Source organism: Pimephales promelas, chromosome 25, assembly GCF_988280905.1.
Source record: "Pimephales promelas chromosome 25, fPimPro1.hap1.1, whole genome shotgun sequence".
NCBI classification, from domain to species: domain Eukaryota; kingdom Metazoa; phylum Chordata; class Actinopteri; order Cypriniformes; family Leuciscidae; genus Pimephales; species Pimephales promelas.
In genome coordinates this window covers 19,463,955-19,471,031 of record NC_142793.1, presented here as the reverse complement: position 1 = coordinate 19,471,031, position 7,077 = coordinate 19,463,955, and positions in this window count along the sequence as shown.

Here is a 7,077-nt window from a genome sequence, read left to right as displayed (position 1 = left end):
TTGTTTTAGTTAAGAAGAAAAATTACATTAAATATGAAGACTTGGTTTCAAAAATAATCATTGATTGTTGATTTTTCTTACTCTATTGGCAAATAGTTTTCAGCATAAATCTATCAATTTATTTTACAAATAAGTAATAAAAAATAACAATTTATTTATTTAAATTAAAAGTATATTAAAAAATATAATAATATAAAAAATACAATACAATGTTTCAAAAATAAGTCTAAGAGCAAATAAATGCTGTTCTTTGGATCCTTTGAACTGAGAAATAAAATATTCCTTGAGCTTTTCTCATATATGTCAAAAGAAACTTACAGTATTTTCTTATAGAATGATGACCTGTAAGAGGTCATCATACTACGTTATTAAAAAATCCTGTACGTTTCAGAACTGAAAACTTCCTTCTTCGTCCGAAAACAGCTTTTATTGTAACCAATGAAAGAAAGCTGAAGAAAATGAACGTCTACTTCATCATTGCAACTTTAGCCCCGCCCACTGGTGTGTTAGGGATGATTAGTCGCAATTTCGGCACAGAGTTTTACAATGTGGACTCGCCAGTGTTGCCACAGTGTGTTCATTCTAATGCCTGATCTGTGACCAGTGACTACATTACTGACTAAACGATCAGCTTCATAAGTACTGATTACAAATTATTTTGCAGTGTTTTACCCAATTGTCGATTTACAAGACGACTGCTATGTTTTTAGGAATTCACATTAAGGGGGAGTGATATTACTTTTTCAGGTTCCATTTCACAGCCACATGTATTTGTTCAGCCTGTCCCTGGACCCGCAGGAGTCTTTTGTGTTGACTTCCCCTCTGCAGTCAATTTCCCACAATCCCAATATGCGGTTGAGGGGTAAAGAAAGGCAAGCTGTTAATTGATTGGCAGCAGTTTGCATATACAGTACTGGAAAAATGTCACGTCAAGCTGTTTGTGTGACCTAACTGGCTCTCGGTTAGAGTGACTGAAGAGGGTAATTTATCATTTGACAGTCTTTAGAACGAGCTGTCTGTGCTGTCTCGCTATTGTTAGCATCAGCGGTCAGCTGTCACGCATGTTGGATTAGGAAGCATAGATGAGCGACTCAGCAGGATGGACACAAGCAAGGCCACACAAGGAAATGTCAGAGGAAGACAACCATCGCTTAACGATCAGAGCCAATGATTAATAATCAGTGCTGAGAATGTTCGAGAGCGGGCTAAAAGTGTTATGAGTTTGAAAACGATGTAGATTTGTAGAATGTATGGTACATTGATAGTAATATACCAACTGACAGGTTTCCCTGTTTACAGATTTTCTTCTTTGAGAAAAATTGATGTACTGTACCTGTTCAATTTTTCATTAATGCAATTATCTAATCAACCAATCACTTCAATGCATTTGTGGTCTTGGTAAACTTGGCAAACTGAATATCAGAAGGTGATTTAAGCAATTTTGATCATGGCATGGTTGTTGGTGCCAGACGGGCCGGTCTTGGGTATTTCACAATCTGCTCAGTTGCTGGGATTTTCACGCACAACCATTTCTAGGGTTTACAAAGAATGGTGTGAAAAGGGAAAAACATCCAGTATGCGGCAGTCCTGTGGGCGAAAATGCCTTGTTGATGCTAGAGGTCAGAGGAGAATGAGTCGACTGATTCAAGCTGATAGAAGAGCAACTTAGACTGAAATAACCACTCGTTACAACCGAGGTATGCAGCAAAACATTTGTGAAACACACACAACCTTGAGGCGGATGGGCAACAACAGCAGAAGACCCCACCGGGTACCACTCATCTCCACTACAAATAGGAAAAAAGGCAACAATTTGCAAGAGCTCACAAAAATTGGACACTTGAAGACTGGAAAAATGTTGCCTGGTCTGATGAGTCTCGATTTCTGTTGAGACATTCAGATGGTAGAGTCAGAATAAAACAGATTGAGAACATGGATCCTTCATGCCTTGTTACCACTGTGCAGGCTGGTGGTGGTGGTGGTGTAATGGTGTGGGGGATGTTTTCTTGGCACACTTTAGACCCCTTAGTGCCAATTGGGCATCGTTTAAACACCACGGCCTACTTGAGCATTGTTTCTGACCATGTCCATCCCTTTATGGCCACCATGTACCCATCCTCTGATGGCTACTTCCAGCAGGATAATGCACCATGTCACAAAGCTTGAATCATTTCAAATTGGTTTCTTGAACATGACAATGAGTTCACTGTACTAAAATGGCCCCCACAGTCACCAGATCTCAACCCAATAGAGCATCTTTGGGATGTGGTGGAACAGGAGCTTCGTGCCCTGGATGTGCATCCCACAAATCTCCATCAACTGCAAGATGCTATCCTATTAATATGGGCCAATATTTCTAAAGAATGCTTTCAGCAACTTGTTGAATCAATGCCACATCGAATTAAGAAAGTTCTGAAGCTGAAAGGGGGTCAAACACAGTATTAGTATGGTGTTCCTAATAATCCTTTAAGTTAGTGTATATCCAAGTGAATCCATATCGTTTTGAATTCATTTGAATTGCAAGCTTGTGAATCTAAATCAAATTGTGAACTTTGTGTCAATTCCCAGTCCCATATTGTGCACTCCTAGGCCACTGTAGCTCAGTTGAAACATATTACATGTCAAATATTGGAAGTTTCTTTAGGGTCATGACAATGACATCGCTTCGGCTTGTACTAAATATCCTGAGCTGGAAAGATGAACGAGGTGAAGGATGTGAGTATGATAGAGAACGAAATGAAGACACTGACATCAGGCTCTTATCAGATGTTTCCACCAGGACTTTGAGACTCCTGGAAATGAAGACTTAGAGACCTCTGTAGCAAAATTAATGTTCCCATATCTCCCCGTCGTCAGCTGTGGCATTCGGTGCACCTCCACCCTCGCGCCCGTCTTCCTCTCTGTGTTCCGGCATTAAGTTCATATCTCCCTTTGCCATAAGCATCCGTTCCCTCTCACCTCTGCTCTTTCCAATCACTCTGTGCAGTGAATGGCAGCGATGTGGAAAGGTGACATTCAGGTGTCTGGTGAATCGTAGACGGGAATCAATCAGTTTTGGTAGATTCAACTCAGAATGACTTGCGGTCAGAGGAACGCCGCCTTGCTGGTGTGCATCTCTATAATCCTATTTTGCAGACGGCCCTTGCGGTTCAGTGTTTTGCTATAGCGTGGCTGACACTGGAGGAGGCTGTTTTGTAGCATTGTGTATCAAAGCTAAGCACTTTTACCTCTGACATTGATATTGTAATGAAAGGTTTGGGGCTTGTTTTTGTAGTAAAGTCTACAACTACAGTAGGATCATCAAGGCCTGGCCCATTTTTAGGCGATATATGCGAGGTTATATATAAGGTCATACTTGAAGAAATCATAATTGCAAGATGTGTTTAAAGAGTTAGTTCACTCAAAAATGAAACCCTCACCCTCAAGCCATCCTAGGTGTGTATATGACTGTCTTCTTTCAGCCGAACACAATCAGAGTTATACTGAATAATATCCTGGCTCTTCCAAGCTTTATAATGGGAGTGAATAGGAACAGAGTAACTGAGATAGTACCATCCATCACAAGTAATCCATATGGCTCCATGGGTTAATTAAGTCTGTCTGAAGCAAAGAGATGTGTTTTGTAAGAAAATATCCATGTTTATAACTTTAAAAACTATTATCACTGGCACGCCTATTCAGTAAGTTTTCTTCCACCACCATGATTTTTAATTGACACGCCCCAAACTGTAACTCTGACATATGAAAAAAACAGTCAGGAAAATCTCATCTTTGAAATGGAACAGTTTATTGAAAAAATATATATTTTTAAAAGGTTTGCATGTGTGTTTTTGTTGGGTATCAAATGTGATGCATCAGGTTTTATGGCTATAGTGAGAATATGGAGCTCTTACTTGAGGAGGAACAAACACGTCAATTTTATTCAGAGGCCCAAACGGAATAAAAATATGCAATTTTGTGCAGATGCTGATATTTCTAAGGTCAAAAAGTAACATAAGATCCTGATAGCTTGTAATGTAAATCCATAAGATATTTATAACAATATAGAATACTGCATATAAATAATTATAATGATCAAACCTCTGTAGTTGTTATTGTTGAAGAAAAAACATAATGCAATGAAAAAATTGATGATTAAGAGATGAACAAATAAAGTTCCTCAAAAGCCTGATGGGTCATATTTCATACTTACATTTTAACACATTTTTTTCTTCAGTGTTCATCTTGAAATATTACTAATAATATAAAAGTTATCCTTGTGCTATTTCAACGCATTCTCACCCCAAGGCGTCACCTTTGACCATGCTTCAATATTTGACGTTTTAGGCGCCCTTTAGCGTCAGTTAGATGACGCCGTAGGATCGCGTCATGTAAGTGACGCTAAAGGGTCAGTTAGAGGACGCGGTTAGGTTTAGGTGTGGGGTGGGGGTAGGGTAGGGTACACGCGATCCTAGGGCGTCATCTAACTGACGCTAAAGGGCGCCTAAAGCGTCAGATATTGAAGCATGTCCAAATGCTTCCCAAGGCGTCAGTTAAATGACGCCTTGGGGGTGAGAATGGGCTGGCTATTTTATAAAAAAAAACATTAAAGATTTCACAGCAAACACACGAACAATGACCAGAAGGTGGATGTTTTTACAACTATCCTTTTAATTGCTAAAAACGAATAAATCAGACGACAGAAGCCATGTAGTACATTGAGTACAAGTTTTGATCATGTTCATAATTACGATGCCAAGTTTCTCAGTTATGACTTAGCTTTGTTGGCTTTTATGTGCGCTACATCTTGTACAATCATTCCAAGTCTTTTCTGATTATGATCTACACATATTCAGAATAAAAAAAAGCCATGTAAAGACTGAACGAATGATTTGTAGCCTTGTTGTTTTCATAAACATTTATAGAACTAGTTGTGCACAGGATTATTTATTTTGAAAAAAAATATTTTTATAATCTTGCCTGAGGCCTCACAAATTCCACGGCCAGCCCTCCAGATCTGTGAAATTCAGTATATGTAGCAACTTTTTGAAAATTCTCCATTAACCCTAAAGATTAGCTCTCAGAAGCTGAATAACATTGACATATCTTTGACCAATAGTTTAGCAGCAATGGCAAACACGTCACGCTTGTTGATGAGGGAAGGAGAATCTTTAGATATCATTTGTTATTGTATAGGATACTCCATGACTCGTTCAAAGACTGGAGGTCACACTGTTACACGCTGCCTCCATGCTTCATCGGCCCTGCTTATGCTGACCGTGTATTCAGTGAACAATTCAATTAATTCTTACAAAACATTACTTCATCCTGCGTGACCCTCAAAGTACTTGCCTGAATTCAAAAATTGCCTGGGCAACACCCTTCAGTATAAGAAGTATGCTTGGTCCCATCGGAAACTATCTCCCTCAACAAAGTCACCGCCTCCTCTTCATCTTTATGGTCTTGTATGAAGGACCCCAAGGGGCTGAGGGTGGACAGGTTGGGTGACAACCAGGTCTCAGTAAGATTCGGAAACGCATTCCAGACCTCTTTTGAGAATGGGGACACTGGCCAAACATGATTAATGGCGGACGTGTATGACTGCTTGAAGGGCAGACCATAATTCACCACAAGGACCTGGAGGAACTCGAAGCAACATCCGCCTAACTCGTGAGCAAACCACAACCCTCCACTCGGCTCGCGTTCATCTCAGGTGCAAAGTTGTCGTCCTTTATGCGTGCTGTTGTTTTTATCATGCTAATACATAATTGCCCGCTCGCAATTATCGAAAATTGCGGGGAGTTCTCCTTTAGTTTTGCCTTAATCAGAAATTTGCACTATAAAAAGGGCCCTGGGTTTATATTTCACACAATTACACATTCACTGCTTTTCATCTCTTTTTAATCTCCCGCAAATCTGAAACATGGAGTTTGTTCACAAACACAGCTGAGACCCGACGATTTGCTTTGACATTTTGCTAAACGAATGAAGCAATCCCATCAATGTTGGGCCTCTGTGTCTACTGATTAAAATCATTTGAATTGCAGATGACGTCTTTGTCTAAAGAGTTCAGTAAACAGAGGCATCACGTTGATAGGCACGCCAATTTTTAATTGAAATAAGATCGCCACCCGCTTTGAGCCATAATGCACATAATGACGTGTGACCACGAGACTATTTTCGTTTATCAAATGTGGCTGTAATGACTGCGATAATCCGGATTATTTTGGAAATCTATTATAATCTGTGTCATTCAAAATGATTTCCAGAAAACTATCAGCCGAGGCCACGAAAATCAAAGTGCCTGCCTTGTTGTCCTTTCATTCTTTTTCGAATCTTTCTGCTTAGGCGAAAAACTGTGGCTAATTTATTCATAGCTCAGCATTTAGTACCTCTAATCTATGGCTGATACTGTTACTGATGCTTGTAATTGTATGATATTGTTAAAGCTGGTTTTCAGGCAGGGTGCTTATCAGGGCCTGTTTAGTGTGCAGCTTGTGGGAAGGGAAGCCCAAATTGAGGAGAAATCAACTGCCGCCTTGGTAAGCAGGGTCGGAATTACCGTGATGGACTGGGGCTGGATTTCTCTCCCATGCATATTTTTGCCCATTGTCACGATCCTCGTCCCTTAATAAGAGCTGACAGAATGTAAATGGGATTTTAAGGGAACTGGCAAAGTCTGTAATTTTTCTCATTTAGTCCATGGATGAGTGAGCCAAGCCGGTAAGATTTGTATGGGAATTTGAGATGGTTCAGTGCGACATGTCAAACCCTGATTATGAACTCAAGGGAGCCTTTTTTACCTTAGCCAGTCATCTTCATTTCTTGCCTCACCCTTCCTCGCAGGTTGTCTAAAAAGGGCTAATTGTTCGCGGTGACTTTTTCAGTGGATAAAATAGATATCAGCAAAATGACATAAAAGATGACTAGACAACACTCTTACTGCTGAATAGAAAATGGCTCCTTTTTCAGCCTGTTCTTATCCCAAGGCTTCATCTAACGGACGCTTTTGACCATGCGTCAACATCCGACACACATGGCACCATTTAGCGTCAATATGAGACCTAGTGGTCTTACTGTGCGTTCACACCAGACGCG